Source organism: Macaca thibetana, chromosome 18, assembly GCF_024542745.1.
Source record: "Macaca thibetana thibetana isolate TM-01 chromosome 18, ASM2454274v1, whole genome shotgun sequence".
Taxonomy (NCBI): Eukaryota; Metazoa; Chordata; class Mammalia; order Primates; family Cercopithecidae; genus Macaca; species Macaca thibetana.
In genome coordinates, this window is record NC_065595.1 from 56609238 (window position 1) to 56627307 (window position 18070).

An 18070-nucleotide genomic window follows, 5' to 3' on the forward strand; every position below is an offset into this window, starting at 1 on the left:
ATTATTTTTAATGTTTGTGGGTATATAATAGGTATACATATTTATGGGTTACATGACATACTTTGATATAGGCATGCAATGCATAATAATCACATCAGGGTAAATGGGGTATCCATCCTCCAAGCATTTATCCTTTGTGTTACAATCTATTTATATTGTTTTAGTTACTTTAAAATGTACAATTACATTATTTTTTGCTATAGTCACCCTGTTGTGCTAGCCAATACTATGTCATATTCTTTCTTTTTTTTTTTTTGAACCTATTAACCATCCCCATTTCCACCTACTCCACCAGTACCCTTTCCAGCCTCTGATAACCATCCTTCTACTATCTCAATGAGTGCTATTTTTTAAATTTTTAGCTCCAACAAATAAGTGAGAACATATGAAGTTTCTGTTTCTGTGCCTGGCTTATTTCACTTAACACAATGACCTCCAGTTCCATCCATGTTGTTGCAAATGACAGGATCTTATTCTTTCTTATGATTGAATAGTACTCCATTGTATATATGTACCACATTTTCTTTGTCCAGTCATCTATTGATGGACACTTAGGTTGCTTCCAAATCTTAGCTATTGTGAACTGTGCTGCAATTAATTAATGTTTTATGTAAGGCATCATGGCCATGAAAACTTGAATATATACAAAAATGTCATAGACAAAGAAGATCTTGTCTTGGAAGATCTACACAAAGAAGCTCTTGTCTTGAAAGATCTACACATATTTCATTTTGTATAGTCACATTCTGTATCCAAATGAGAAGGATTTCTTAGAAGGGAGATTTCATTGCCTCCTATAATTTATTCAAATGCTTAACAGCCTTAAAGATAACTACCACACTGTTGACACATAACAGATGTTAAATAAATATTATTGTTGTTTTTGTGAATTGAACTCAGCAGTAAAAAATGAAAATTGCAGCTGCTAAATATTTGGTGTGAGTTATAGCAGTTCTCTTTAATCTCTGTTTTTAGTTGAGTTGTGTTTGCATGAGTTAAATTGCTTTCCTTCTGGTGTCCAATTTACATGCAGCTCTTCTACCAGAGGCGAGCATTTTCGCCAGCCATTTTGAATTTGATGTGCTCAGCACTTTGAGGTAGCTGGCTCCTGGCATAAGTCAGATTCTGACTCACTGGCTGGATCACCATCCTCAGGACCCCTTGCAGGGTAGACTTTGCTCAGTTGTTCCTTGATTTTCTTCTGTATATTTGAAAGAAATACATGCTCTTGTGATGTGCAACGCTTCCTAGATGTCACCTTTTAAGTTTATTGCAAATCACATTTTTAGTTCTTTAGTTATTGAATTTTAGACCCATATAACTTCTAAGCATGAAGTATTATTGTTACACACACATTAAGTACTTCTTATGAGTCAAGTGCTAGAACTACAGCTATCATGATGATTAAAGCATTTGTTTACCCCTTGGCTTACCACCATAAGTGAAGGAGATGTAGCTTTCTCTGAAAGAATTATGCATGAGAAGGCATCTTGGCCAAGGCCAAGGGCTAAAGATTAAGAGTATTATTCACAGATTATTTTAAACTTAAAATTGTAAAAGAACCCAACTCAACTGAGGTGTAATTGACATGCAACATGTTGTACATACTAAAACTGTTCTATTTGATAAGTTTTGACATGTGTGTAAACCAGTGAAACTATAATCAAGATAGTGAACATATTCATCATCCCCAAGGGTCCTTGTGCCCCTTTGTCATCTCTCCCTCCCACCCCAATCTGCTGTCATTATAAATTAGTTTGCCTTTTCTAGAATTTCATGTAAATGAAAATTTATAGTATGTTCTCTTTGAGTCCTTTATCTTGCTTCTATTACTCAGCATAATCATGTTGAGGTTCATCCAAGTTGAAGTGTATGTATATTAATAGTTCATTCCTTTTTATTGCTGAGTAGTCACTCTCCATTACATGGATAGCCTATACAGTATATCTGCTTATCTGTGGATGGAAATTTGGGCTCTTTGCAGTTTTCCTTTTACAAATAAAGCTGCTATAAGCATTCATCCACATGTGTTTGAATGAATATATATTTCCTTTCCTTTTGGCTAAACACCTAGAAGCAGAATGGCTGGATCATATGGTAGGTGTATGTTTAACTTTCAAAGACTCTGTCAATTGTCTTCCAAAGTGTCTGTATCATTTTCCATTCCCAGCAGCAGTATATGAGAGTTCCAGTTCTTCCACATCCTCACCTACGTTGACATGGTCAATCTTTTCCTTTTTGGTCATTCTAATAGGTATATAGTGGTAACTCATTGTGGACTTAATTTGCATTTCCCTAATAGATAATGATGTCAAGCATATTTTCATGCACTTAATTTACTATTAGTCTGTCTTTGTGGATGATGTGTCTGTTCAAATCTTTTGCCCAGGTTTTTACTGAGTTGTTTTCTTATAATATAGTTTTGGAAGTTCTTTATATATTCTGAATGAATTCCATCATTCGATATATGATTTTAAAAGATTTTTTCCCAGCCTGTGCCTGCCTTTTCATTCTTTGAAAGAGTAGAAGTTTTAAATTTTGATGAAGTTTAACTCACCAATTTGTTCTTTTTTGGATTATACTTTTGAGGTTGGGTCTATAAGATCTTTGTTTAACCCAAGGTCAAAGATTTTTTCCTTATGTTTTCTCATAGAAGTTGTATAATATTTAGTTTTACATTTAGGCCTATGGCCCATTTTGAGTTAACTTTTAAACATAGTACAAGATATGAAGTCCATTTTTTTGGCATATGAATGTCCCATTGTTCCAGTACCATTTGTTGAAAGGACTATCCTTTCTCCACTGCTTTGCCTTCGTGACTTTGTAAAAAATCAGTTTCCATCTATAGGTGGGTCTATTTCTGGATGTTTTGTTCCGTGGCTCTATGTCTATCTTTATGACAATAACACCTCTCTTGATTAGTTTGGCTTTACAGAAAGTCTTGAAATCAGGTAGTAGTAGTCCTCCAACTTTGTTCTTCTTTTCTTTTATTATTATTATTTTTAGAGACATGGTCTTGCTCTTTTGCCCAGGCTAGAGTGCGGTGGCATGATCGTAGCTCACTGCACTCTCCAGCTCCCAGGCTCCAGCAGTCCTCCCACTTCAGCCTCCTGAGTAGCTAGGGCTACAGGTGCACACCATCATGCCTGGCCAAATATTTTACTTTTGTAGAGATGGGGTCTTGCTGTGTTGCCTAGGCTAGTCATTGTTTTTGTTTTCAAAGTTGCTTTCACTATTCTAAGTCCCTTGGATTTTAGAATTAGGTTGTTAATTTCTACAAAAACAAAGCCTTCTGCTATATTGATTGGCAGTGAGTTGACCCTATAGGTCAATTTGGGAAGAATGAACATCTTAATAATATCAATTCTTCTAAATCATGAACATGCTATATCTGTTTGTTTGTTTAGTTAGGTCTAATTTAATTCCTGTTGCCAGTGTTTTATAGTTTTAGTGTAGAAGACTTTCACATCTTTTGTCAGATTTATCCCTGTTTCATATATTTGATACTATTGTAAATAGCATTTTAAAAAATTTATTTTCCAGTTCATTGCTAGTATATACAAATACAATTGATTTTTGCATATTAATCTTGTATCCTATGATCTTGCTAAAATAATTTGTTCTAGTATTTTTAAAACATAGATTCCATCACATTTTCTACATACATGACCATGTTGTCTGCAAATGGAGAGGCTGACTATGACCAATATTGGTTTGTAGTTTTCTTGTAGTTTCTTTGTTAGGTTTTAGTATCATTTGATAAGGATCTTTTAGTACTTTTAGAGATATGGATACATTGTCTCCTTACTTGTATTGTTTCCTCCCTCCCCAAAAAAGTCTGCTCTCATCCTTTGTTCTTCTGTATATAATGTGTGGGTTTTTTTCATGTGGTTGCTTTTAAGATTTTTCTCTTTATCACTGTTTCTGAGCAATTCAGTCATGATGTGTCTTGATGTTACTTTATATTTTTTGTATTTGGAATTCACAATTGGATTTGTGGGTTAGTAATTTTCATAAAATTTGGAAATTTTCCAGCCATTTCTTCAAATATACATAGTTATATATATTTTGTTTGTTTGTTTTTGGGACAGAGTCTCGCACTGTCACCCAGGCTGGAGTGCAATGGTGCAATCTCGGCTCACTGCAACCTCTGCCTCCCAGATTCAAGCAATTCTCCTGCCTCAGCCTCCCATCTTCAAATATTTTTGTACCCTTATCTTTGTCCTATTTTTCAGGAACTCCAGTTTCACAAATACTAGCCCAAGTGAAATTGGCCCACAGCTCACTGATCCTCTGCTCATTAAAAAAAAAAAAGTATCTGTGATGCTATGATGGTTGATTTTGGGTATCAACTTGCCTGGATTAAGGGACACTTAGGTACCTGAGAAAGCATTGTTTATTATCAGTGCTTCAGTGGGCACTGAGCACATCCCTTTTCTGCTGAAAGGGAAACATAGATGGCTTGCCATTTGATTGGAATGATTGGGCTGCCCCAGGAATGGTTGAGACGGTATTTCCAGATGAGATGAGATTGGCATGTGAGTTGGTGGACTGAGTGGGGAAGATCTAACTTCAATGTGGATGGACATCATCCAATCAGCTGGGGGCCTGAATTGAACAAAAAGATGGAGTAAGAGTGAATTTTTGCTCTCTCTTCCAGAGTGGGGATGTGCCTTTGGACATCATAACTCTAGATTCTCTGGCTATTGGACAATAGGACTTGTATGGCAGCCCCCTAGGCTCTCAGGCCTTCAGCCTCAGTTTCAGAGTTCTCACTATCAGCCTCCTTGGTTCTGAGGCCTTTGGACTTGGACTGAGTCATACTACTGGTTTCCTTGCTTCTCCAGCTTGCAGACAGGATGTTGTGGGACTTCTCAACCTCAATCAAGTGAGCCAATTCTCATAATCAGTCCTTTCTCATGTATCTACATATATGTATTCTATCAGTTCTGTCTGGGTAACCATGACTAAATCAGTTTCCTTTCTCTCTTTGCTTCATTTTGGACAGCTTCTATGTCTATGTCTCCAAGATCACCAATCTCTTCTACAATGTCTAATCTGTCAATAATACCATTAAGAGTACTTTACAGCTCACACATTGTAGTCTTCATCTCTAGAAGTTTGATTTGAATCCTTTTTTATATCTCTCATGTATCAGTTATAATTCTTTTACTATCCTTGTTTGCCAATTCTAACCTTAGTGTCAGTCGTGAGTCAGTTTCAATTGATTGATTTTTATTCGTACTATGAGTCACATTTTTCTGCTTCTTTGCATGCCTAGTAATGTTTTTATTAGATTTCAGACTGTCTTAGTCAATTCGTGCTGCTGTAACAAATTACCATAAACTAGGTGGTTTGTAAACAACAAACATTTATTTCTCATAGTTCTGGAAACTGAAATTCTGATAATCAGGATGTCTGCACAGTTGGTTCTGGTGAGGGTCCTCTTCTGGGTTGCATATTGTCAACTTTATATGGCAAAGAGAGAAAAAGCCAGCTCTCGCGTGTTTTTTTGTAAAAGCACTAATTCCATCCATGAGGGGTCCACTTTTAGGACCTAATTTTCTCCTAAAGGCCCCACCTCCAAATATCATCATGTTGGGAGTTAGGATTTCAACATATAAATTTAGAGGGGGACACAAACATTCAGTTCATAACACAAACATTGTGCATTTTATCTTGATGAGCACTGGATATTTTGGAATTCCTATAAATATTATCGAGCTTTGTTCTAGGATGCAAAGAAGTTACTTGAAACCATTGTGGAAGACAGTGTGGCGATTCCTCAGGGATCTAGAACTAGAAATACCATTTGACCCAGCCATCCCATTACTGGGTATATACCCAAAGGATTATAAATCATGCTGATATAAAGACACATGCACACGTATGTTTACTGTGACACTGTTCACAATAGCAAAGACTTGGAACCAACCCAAATGTCCAACGATAGACTGGATTAAGAATATGTGGCACATATACACCATGGAATACTATGCAGCCATAAAAAAGGATGAGTTCACATCCTTTGCAGGGACATGGATGCATCTGGAAACTATCATTCTCAGCAAACTATCACAAGGACAAAAAACCAAACACCACATGTTCTCACTCATAGGTGGGAATTGAACAATGAGAACATCTGGACACAGGAGGGGGAACATCACACACTGGGGCCTGTTGTGGGGTGGGGGGGGGGAAGGGATAGCATTAGGAGATATACCTAATGTAAATGATGAGTTAATGTGTGCAGCACACCAACATGGCACATGTATACATATGTAACAAACCTGCACATTGTGCACATGTACCCTAGAACCTAAAGTATAATTAAAAAAAAAAAAAAAAAGAAGTTACTTGAAAACAAATTGATTCTTTCAGATCTTACTTTTTCAAATTTGTTAGGCGGGTCTGGAGCAGGGGTCTGGGTCTGCTCAGTCCAGGACTAATTCTTCCCTATTCCTTAGCCAAAGTCTTGGCCAAAGTCTTTCATACTCTGCCAACGGCCTGTGAATCATGGGGCTTGCTTTCTGGCTGGTGCAAACCGACATTGTTATTGGATCTGTTTGAACACTGGACACTGTTACCTCTCATTATGAGTAGTTTTTTCCCCAGCCTCAGGTAGTTGCTTCACATATATACATTGATGAGTACTCAGCTGAATGTTGTGGTGGACGGGGGGGATCTGTATTAGTCCATTTTCACACTGCTATAAAGAAATACTTGAGACTGGGTAATTTATTAAAGGAAAGAGGTTTAATTGACTCACAGTTCCTCGTGGCTGAGGAGGCCTCAGGAAACTTACAATCACGGTGGAAAACGAAGGATAAGCAAATACTTTCTTCACATGGTGGCAGGAGAGAAAGACTGTGAAGGGGGAAGTGCCACTTTCAAACCATCGGATCTCGTGAGAACTCACTATCACGAGAAGAGCACGGGGGAAACTGCCCCCCTGTGATCCAATCACCTCCCACCAGGTCCCTCCCTCTACGCAAGGAGGGATCCCTCCCTCTACATATATACAGAGAGAGTAAGCTAAATAAAAGCATGAAAAACAAAGAACAAAGCAGAATTCAGCATGTGTTTGTGTGTATAGAACCTTTATATGTATCTATAATTACTTCATTACAACCGACAGGAATAAATCTAAATTAATTGAGGCATCTCCTGATCCCACATCTAGTCTGAGTCATCCAAACAACAAGAGGAAAATTTGTTTTGGGTAAGGTTTTATACTTTCTTTGCCTTGATATTCTTATCTACTTTGAAATGTTTTGTTGTAAACATTTTAGTCTCTTTTTAATATGTTTTAACAATCAATCTAAAACTCATTATCTGCTTTAAAAATACATAACTGAAGACAAATCACCTGTCTATCACTCTGTCTCCGAGATACTTTTGCATATATTTGGTGAGTTACTTAACTAGTATTAACTTTCAAGTAGTAATTCAGTTGTGGGAAGGCAAATGTTTACTTTAAGTGTGTTTTCTTATGAAAAATTAAGATCTATACTAGACAAATGAGACTAGACAAATGTTATGTCTGAATGTTTGTATGTCCCCAAAATTGCTCTGTTGAAATCCTCACTCCTAAGGTAATGATAGTAGGAGGTGAGGCCTCTGGGAGGTGATTAATTACGGAGAGTGAAGCTCTCATGAATGGGATTCATGCCCTGTCAAAGAGGCCCCTGAGAGATGCCTAGCCCCTTCTACCATGTGAGGATGCAGCTAACCAAAAAGCAGGCCCTCACCACACACTGAATGTGCCTTGACCTTGGCTTTTCATCTCCAGAACTGTGAGAAATAAATTTCTGTTGTTTACAAGCCATGCAATTTATGGCATTTCATTATAGCCACCCAAATGGACTGAGGCAACAAGTAAAAGAGTTGTAAACAGAAATGCACTCAATTGTCTACTTTGTCTGCTCAAGAACTAAGCCTTCTTGGTTAAAGGGAATCAGAAACTTGAGGTAGTCATCTAAAGAAATGTAGTCGGCCAGGCGCGGTGGCTCAAGCCTGTAATCCCAGCACTTTGGGAGGCCGAGGTGGGCGGATCATAAGGTCAGGAGATCGAGACCACAGTGAAACCCCGTCTCTACTAAAAATACAAAAAATTAGCCGGGCGCGGTGGCGGGCGCCTGTAGTCCCAGCTACTCGGGAGGCTGAGGCAGGAGAATGGCGTAAACCCAGGAGGCAGAGCTTGCAGTGAGCTGAGATCCGGCCACTGCACTCCAGCCTGGGCAACAGCGTGAGACTCCGTCTCAAAAAAAAAAAAAAAAAAAAAAAAAAAAGAAATGTAGTCAAAATTCCACTGAAATGAGAACTGCTTCAGAACATGATATAATAAAGTATTATTCTGTACTGGACAGTGAAGTTAGTAGTTGGTGGAGTTTGTCTTTAGTAGACAAATCTCCTCCTCATCTTTCTCATCCTCTGTGCCCAGGGCCAGCAGTGTCCGTGAAATAGGCAGAATTTCAGGGAAGGGAGGATTTGTACCTTTATACTTTGCCCATCTGTGACTGATAAACAATGTGTCCATTTACTGAATCTCTGCTAGGTAGGTACTGATAATTCAACCAATAACAACAATAATAGCTAACACTTGATACTATGTGGTAGGTACCAGTCTAAGTACTTTCAATATATTAATACTTTTAATAATCATTACATCCTATGAGGTAGATACTATTAATTATTTCCTGTCTACAGGAGGAAACAGAGGCACAGTTAGCACTACTAAGTGACAAAATCTGGATTTTTACCCAGGCATCTTGGCTGCAGAGTCCTACCTTGACTATAGTATACTGCCTTTCAGATGGAAAGGTAAATAAGGTACCATTTCTGTCCTGGAAGTGCCCTGGTGCAGCAGGGGAAACGAATGCAGTTATTCATTCATTTATTCCTTCCTTTCTTCCTTCAATGTTCATCAAGCACGTGCTCTATGTCAAGAGCTTGGTATATCCCTTGCCCCCATGGAACTTACAGACATACAAGCAGTCATAAAATGTGGCAAATGCAAGATGGAGACAGGTACAGAGTATTTATTATGGGACCACCAACTAGTAGCAGTTACAGTAGTCTTGGGGGTTAGGGAGAGCTTCCTAAATAAAGTGATATTCTTATTTATTTATGTATTTATTTATTTGTTGAGACAGAGTCTTGCTCTGTTTTCTAGGCTGGAGTGCAGTGGTATGATCTCGGCTTACTGTAACCTCTGCCTCCCAGGTTCAAGTGATTCTCCTGCCTCAGCTTCCTGAGTAGCTGGGATTACAGGCGTGGGCCTGTAATCTACTATTTTTAGTAGAGATGGGGTTTCACCACGTTGGCCAGCCTGGCCTGGAACTCCTGGCCTCAGGTGATTCACCCACCGTGGCATCCCAAAGTGCTGGGATTACAGGCGTGGGCCACTGCGCCGGGCCTTGAGGTTCTTTTCGAAGAATGAATTGCACATCTCCTGTTTAAACCAACACAACTCCTGGGAGACTTCCTGATAAGTTGGATTCATTACTTTCTAACATTTTGAATTTTTGAATGAATTTTTCTTTCCTGAGGAGCAGGTTCTGATGAATACTGATGAGAAAGGGACATTGCTGGTGTTGGGGAGCTGGGGTCAGTGAGAGGGGTCCCCCTAGATGCGGGAGGGAGGTGGAAGCTTCTGAAGGGCACACCTGCTTTGCTTCTCAATTTCCCTTCTTTCTCTCCCAGTCCCAATGCTGGACAGATCCACCCAGGCTCAACTGCCCTGAGAATGGCTCAAGCTCCAGAATGACTATGTTCCTTGCTCTTAGATTCTTGGTCAGTGTCTTAGTTCCTCGTGGAGAAAACCTGCTGTTTAAAATCTACATGTGCTCATTTTAAAAGTAATTTTTAATACTGTGTTCTGGGTCCATGATTATCCCTTTGAAATCAGAGATTTGGGTTTCTTAGAGTTCTGTATTACGGTAAAAGTTGCTTAAGAAATCATTTGTATGTAATTTTAAGCTGTCCGTGGGTTGGGGATTTAGGCTGCCAGGAGGATTTCTACTTTATGAAGACTGGGACACCACCACGGAGAATCACCCTGGCTGCGTAATCTGTGTGTGATCCTTCTTCCGAGAGAGGATGGAAAAGGCATTTGCTTCCTTGCACAAAGAAAGCATGTGGGTTGTCATGTGGGATTTACGTTCTCTGTATACTTAGAGGAGATCCAAACAGACCTTTATAGCACAGGATGATGTGATAGAAAATCAGGTAGTGTGTCAGTGTAAGAAAGGGAAAGAAAGCAAGGTAAAGGGATACAGACAAATGGGGTGTGGTTTTAGGTGGTGTAGCCAAGGAGGTGGCCTTTAAGCAGAGCCTGTGTGAAATGAGAGAGCAAGTCACCGCCAACAGGAGCTGGAGAGGGGAGAGCCAGACAGACGCCGGACGTCGGGTGGTGCTGACACAGGCCCTTGGCTGTGCCGTCCAGGGGCGTCATTATTACAGGAAGGCACATTTTGTGTAGCTTTGCCCAAAGAGAGAAGCTGTTTTCTCTCAGCGATGGAACATGCTAACTGGCTGCCATGACGTCTTCACTTGTCCGTCACTGCCGCTCTGTGAGCAGGCAGCCATCAGGACGCAGAGAGTGGCATGCTGGACGGGCCGACTCTGACAAGGAGCAAGGTTAGAAGTGGGACCCATCCCACTCAAATGACGTTGCCATGGTTATCACCCCCGGGAGGGTCTGTGCCCCTGGGGGAGAAAGGTTTCCGAACACAATACAGAGAGATGGGGAGGCCTCAGAGTCTAACTTCACACACTTCAACATTCTGTTCAGAACCGATTCCAGATTCTGGAACAAAGCCTTCCTCCCTTCCTTTTCCCCACCCTCTATTCACTTCTGCCTCCTCCCTTTCATTCCTCTCCCCTCCTTCCTTCTCTTCCTCTGTCCTTCCCTTAGAGACACAGAATTACATAAACTCCAACCCTTAGTTCACAGCCCTCTCTCCTGGCTGGCCTACGCCACATCTTGGAGCAGAGCGTTTTAAGTGCTTGGTGTTTCCCTGCTCCTCTCCTTCTCTTGAATGGGTGGCTAGCTTTAATCCTTCGGTTCCCGAATGCTGACGCCCTGACACTGGGAGGCATGGGGGCCAGTAGCCCATAACCTGCTGTGACTGTGGAGGAGGTGCAGGGATGGCGATATTCATATGCTTACTGACTTGCCATCTAACGCGATGCAGACTTTAAATCTCCTTTGAACAATCTTTTGTTTTTAGAGGAAAAAAAGCTTTCCAAAGATGTGCTGCATTGAGTCCTGAGTGGAAGCACAGAGGAGCTGCAGGGAGTGCAGCCCTGGCAGTGTCAGGGTTCCCTGCAGCACCTTCTGTCCCTACTGTTGAGCAGCTGTCAGAGGGAGTGCTGCAGAGAGCTGCCTGCTGCCTGCTCAGGGAATCCTTTGCAGATTTCCCCAGTCACAGGGCATTAGAGCAGAGCCCAGTGAGTTACTGCCGGGCCTGCTATTTCTGGCCACCTCTCTCTTAAGCAGACATATGTACCCAAGAGCATTTCTAGACAGAACTAGGTTTCCTGTCGCCTGTGGCTTCAAACAGCCTTTCATTATTAATCCTTTTAAAGAACATGACCTGCACCTGTTCAGACTTTAGCAGGATTACAAGTAGTTATTGGAAAGGAGCGTGAAAAAGGTAAGAGCTCAGTTCTGCAGTGCAAAGGTTTTGCATGGTGTCTGCCACCACCATATCTGCCACAGTCTCTCAGGATTCATGCTGCCTTGTGGATTACTACACAGCTCCCCGAATCTGGATTAGGATACCTTTAAGGACACAGTAAAGTACTCTCAAAGAGCTGAAAATAGGAAGAAGAGGAATAATTGAACAATTGTATATTGCATAGACATATACTTTGTGAAATCCTCAAAGCTGCCTGTGCCAAACAGTTTTTTTGAGATGGAGTCTTGCTCTGTTGCCCAGGCTAGAGTGCAGTGGCCCGATCTTGGCTCACTACAGACTCCGCCTCCTGAGTTCAAGCGATTCTCCTGCTTCACCCTCCTCAATAACTGGGATTACAGGCACCCACTACCATGCCTGGCTAATTCTTGTATTTTTAGTAGAGACGGGTTTCACCATGTTGGCTAGGCTGGTCTCAAACTCCTGGCCTCAAATGAACCACCCGCCTCAGCCTCCCAAAGTGTTGGGATTACAGGCATGAGTCACCCGCGCCTGGCTTGCTGAGCACTTTTGATGATAACAATCACTATTATTTCCTTAGCAGTATCAATTTCATCATCAGGCAGTATAGACTAGTACATTTTCAAAAGATCTTAGCTCAGTTAAAATAGTTGGGCTCCATTCCATTTTAATAATGTCTCTTTAAGACAGTGAGTTTCTTCCAAATAGCATAAATCAAGGTGACAAGATTTAGAAATAATAATCAATCAATAAAATATGTCATTTAAAATGATCACATAGTTTTTAAATTAGAAGCCAAGAGCATGTTAATGATTCATTTGAGAATGGTATAGGTTTGTTGCAACTTGTAAATTAGTTTAGAAGCTAAGAATCTTAGCTGCTCCTTGAATTGATTCCAGAATTACTGCAAACTGGGTGTGGGGATGGGGCATATGAGAACTACTAAGGTTGGTACAAAATATATCCATGATCTTAGCATATGTGCCCTATGAAACAACACCTGAGACGACGACTTGGGTACAGGTAATTATAATCCTGGGAAGAAGGAGTTAGGAAGTAGGGAGAGACAGGGAAGGAGGAAAACCCAATATAAGTGCATATTATTAAGGCACTTCATAATATGGCATGTATTAGTTATCAATTGCTGCTGTAACAAATGATCACAAATGTAGTGGCTTAACACAACAAAAAAATTAGTAGCTTACAGTTCTGTAGGTCAGAAGTCCAACGTGGGTCTCACTGAGCTAAACATTTCAGCAAGGCTGTGTTCCATTTGGAGTCTCTAGGAGAGAATCCTTTCTCTTTTCCAGTTTCTAGAGGTTACCTGCATTCCTTAGCTTGAAGCCCATTCCTCCATCTTCAAAGCCAACAGCATCATATCTCTCTGAGCCTTTTTCTGTCATCACAGTCTTTCTGACCACAGCTGGGAAAAATTCTCTGCTTTGAAGAACCTATGTAATTAGATTGGGCCCACCTGGATAATCCAGGCTCCTCTCCCCAACTCAAGGTTTATAATCTAATCATATCTGCAAAGCCCCCTTCACCATAAAAGATAACATAGTCACAGGTTCTGGGGTTAGGATGTGGACTCCTACAGCTGTACTGAGAACAGAGATGGGCCAAGAGGATGTGAAACAGGCAGGCTACAGGTATCTGCTACTTCTTTGACATGGCGTCACTTAGGCATGGAGCTTGGATACTAGAGCTCAAACCCAAGGCCTGTCACTCACTGGGAAGCCTTCACAGGTGTTAGATCTTCCTGAAGCCTTGCTTTTTCCCATTTGTTAGGTGGGGAGACTTATATGGACTGCATGGAAAGTCGGGAGTATTAAATGCACTAACATATGCAAAGCAGCTAAATGTATAAAGAGTGGTAAAAAAAAAAAAAAAAAAGTAGGAATTTTTATCTATAGATCCAAAGAAACATTTATTGGTTGCCAGGCAGTGGGGCTACATCTGTGAACAAGACCAGTAAGGTCCCTGCCTTCACTGAGGGGCTTCTTTTCCAGTGCTGGAAATCAGCAATTGACAAGTAAACAAAGAAATACACAAGGCCTTACAGATTATGGCTGCTGCAATATAGGACATGAATAGAGTAAGGTGATATGATACAAGGTAAAGAGACAGGGGTATGGCATACATGGTCCAGTCACCTCCACTCCTGTCCCCTTCCTTTTTTTTTTTTTTTTGAGACAGAGTCTTACTCTGTCAACCAGACTGGAGTGCGGTGGTGCGATTTCAGCTCACTGCAACCTCTGCCTCCCAGGCTCAAGTAGTCCTCCTACCTCAGCCTCCCAAGTAGCTGGGACCACAGACTCGTGCCACCACACCCAGGTTTTTTTTTTTTTTTTTTTTTTTTTGTATTTTTAGCAGAGACAAGCTTTTGCCATGTTGCTTAGGCTGTTCTTGAACTCCTTAGCTCAAGTGATTCACCTGCCTCAGCCTCCCAAAGCTCTGGGATTACAGGCGTGAGCCACTGGACCCAGCTCCCCTTCCATTCTAGGAGGATCTAGTGTGTTCAGGTGGCATCCGGGGATTCCTGGATCATGAGAAGGTGGCTCCTACCCCAATTCTAGGGGTAAATCACAATTAGTCTAAATCAGTGCGATAATCCTATTCTCTTTGGTGAGTGACTGGCTTAAAAGGAGACAGAAAACCCAGTGAGATTCAATGGGTCACCTCTGGGTGGGGGTAAGTGAGACTTTTGTTCTTGCTTGGTGAGGAGAAAGCCTCTTACCTTTTCCTCCATTCTCTCTGTCTCGAACAAAACAAATGAGCCATCTGGCCTGGCAACAGCCTTTTTGAGATCATGAAAGAGCAAGCATGAAGATAAAAGTGGAACAGTGGAAAGCTCTGAAGGGCTGAGTCCCTGATGTCATTAACCAGCTGAACCAGAGCCAGTAACTACCTCTCACAATAGCTCAGTAAGAAAAAGAAAGCTCTATATTTTAAATGCTATGGCTAGACTGGTTTTCTGTCACTTGCAGCTGAACACATTCTTAGCTCATATGGATTGTCCAAAGCCAACATTTAATTTGAGACCTGAAGTCAGCCATGAAAAGAACCAAGGAAGAGTATTCAGGCAGAGGGAAGAAGAAGTGACATGATCTTAGAAAAGCATTTAGAGTGGGTGAGAAGGAGGAAGGAGCTCAGGAGGCTTGGAGCAGGGTGGGGTGTGGAAGAGAAGTCTATTGAGGTGGTGAAGGTCACCCCCTGCAGGGCCTTGACTTCAGGCCTTGACTTCCTGTCGCCCAGGATGGAGTGCAGTAATGTGATCATGGCTCACTGCAGCCTCGGTCATCCTGGCTCAAGCAATCATCCTGCCTTAGCCTTCCGAGTAGCTGGGACCACAGATGCATGCACGACACTTGGCTATACACAGTAGTTTTTAAGTAGGAGAGAAACATATTGAAGTAGGAAATGCAATGCCCACATTCTTTAATGTAGAATTGGAAACCTACAAGGCCTATAATTTTGAGAGGGCTAATAAAATTGAGTTGTTAAAAATTATGCTGAAAATGCTGAGGTAATTCATCACCAGCAGGCCTGCCTTGCAAGAGCTCTTGAAGGAAGCACTAAATATGGAAAGGAAACTCTGTCACCAGCCACTACAAAAACATGCTGAAGTACAAAGACCAATGACACTATGAAGCAACTACATCAACAAGTCTGCAAAATAACCAGCTATCATCATGATGGCAGAATCAAATTCACACATAACAATATTAGCCTTAAATGTAAACAGGCTAAATCCCTCAACTAAAAGACAGAATGGCAAGCTAGATAAAGAGTCAAGATCCATTGGTGTGCTGTATTCAAGAGACCTGTGTCACATGCAAAGACACATAGGCTCAAAATAAAAGGATGGAGGCAAATTTACCAAGCAAATGGAAAGCAGAAAAAAGCAGGGGTTGCAATACTAGTTTCTGAAAAAAAAATAAAAAACTTTAAACCAACAAAGATTAAAAAAGACAAAGAAAGGCATTGTGTAATGGTAAAGGGTTCAATTCAACAAGAAGAGCTAACTATCCTAAATATATATGTAGCCAATACAGGAGCACTCAGATTCATAAAACAAGTTCTTAGAGACCTACAAAGAGACTTAGATGCCCACACAATAATAGGGGGAGACTTTAACTCCCCACTGTCAATATTAGACAGATCGAGACAGAAAATTAACAAAGATATTCAGGATTTGAACTCAGCTCTGGATCAAGTGGAACTGATAGATATATACAGAACTCTCCACCCCCAAACAACAGAATATATATTCTTCTTGGTGCCACATGGCACTTACTTTAAAATCGATCAATAATTGGAAATAAAATATTCCTCAGCAAATGCAAAAGAAGTGAAATCATAACGAACAGTCTCTCAGGCCACAGCATAATGAAATTAGAACTCAAGATTAAGAAACTCACTCAAAACCAGACAACTACATAGAAGTTGAACAACCGGGTCCTGAATGCCTGGTGGGTAAATAATGAAATTAAGGCAGAAATCAAGAAGTTATTTGAAACCAATGAGAACAAAGAGACAATGTACCAGAATCTCTGGGATGCAGCTGAAGCAGTGTTAAGAGAGAAATTAAATGCCCACATCAGAAAGCTAGAAAGGTCTCAAATCGACGTTCTAACATCACAACTAAAAGAACTAGAGCGCCAAGAGCAAACAAACCCCAAAGCTAGAAGAAGACAAGAAGTAACCACAATCAGAGTGGAAATGAAGGAGACAGAGGCATGAAAACCCTTAAAAAATCAACAAATCAAGGAGCTAGTTTTTTGAAAACAATAATAAAATAGACCACTAGGTAGACTAATAAAGAAGAAAAGAGAGAAGAATCAAATAGACAAAATAAAAAATGATAAAGAGGATATCACCACTGACCCCACAGAAATACAAGCCATCAGAAAATACTATAAACACCTCTATGCAAATAAACTAGAAAATCTAGAAGAAATGGATAAATTCCTGGACACATACACCCTCCCGAGACTGAACTGGGAAGAAGTTGAATCCTTGAATAGACCAATAACAATTTTTGAAATTGAGGCAGTGATAAATAGCCTACCAACCAAAAAAAGCTCAGGACCAGATGGATTCACAGCTAAATTCTACCAGAGGTACAAAGAGGAGCTGGTAGCATTTCTTCTGAAACTATCCCAAACAATTGAAAGAGAGGGATTCCTCCCTAACTCATTTTATGAGGCCAACATCATCCTAATACCAAAACCTGGCAGAGATACAACAAAAAAAAGAAAACTTCAGGCCAATATCTCTGCTGAACATCGAAGCAAAAATCCTCAATAAAATACTGCCAAACCAAATTCAGCAGCACATCAAAAAGCTTATCCACCATAAGCAAGTCAGCTTCAACCCCAGGATGCAAGGCTGGTTCAACATATGCAAATCAATAAGTGTAATTCATCACATAAACAGAACTAAAGACAAAAACCATATGATTATCTCAATAGATACAGAAAAGGCCTTGAATAAAATCAACATCCCTTCATGTTAAAAACTCTTAATAAGCTACATATTGATGAAACATACCTCAGAATAATAAGCCATTTATGACAAGCCCACAGTCAATATCATACTGAATAGGCAAAAGCTGGAGACATTCCCCTTCAAAACTGCCACAAGACAAGGATGCCCTCTCTCATGACTCCTATTCAACATAGTATTTGAAGTTCTGGTCAGGGCAATCAGGCAAGATAAAGAAATAAAGCTTATTCAAATAGGAAGAGAGAAAGTTAAACTGTCTCTGTTTGCAGATAACAAGATCCTATATCTCAAAAACCCCCTTGTCTCAGCCCGAAAGCTTCTTAAGCTGATAAGCAACTTCAGCAAAGTCTCAGGATGCAAAATCAATGTGCAAAAATCACAAGCATTCCTATACACGAACAACAGACAAGCAGAGAGCCAAATCATGAATGAACTCTTATTCACAATTGCTACAAAGAGAATAAAATACTTAGGAATACAGCTAACAAGGGAAGTGAAGGACCTCTTCAAGAAGAACTACAAACCACTGCTCAAGGAAATCAGAGGCGACACAAACAAATGGAAAAACATTCCATGCTCATGGATAGGAAGAATCAATATCATGAAAATGGCCATACTGCCCAAAGTAACTTATAGATGCAATGCTATTCCCATTAAATTACCATTGACTTTCTTCACAGAATTAGAAAAAACTACTTTAAAATTCACATGGAACCAAAAAAAGAGCCCGTATAGCCAAAACAATCCTAAGCAAAAAGAACAAAGCTAGAGACATGACACTGCCTGACTCCAAACTATACAAGGCTCCAGTAACCAAAACAGCATGGTACCCGTACAAAAACAGACACATAGACCAATGGAACAGAATAGAGAACCCAGAAATAAGACTGCACATCTAC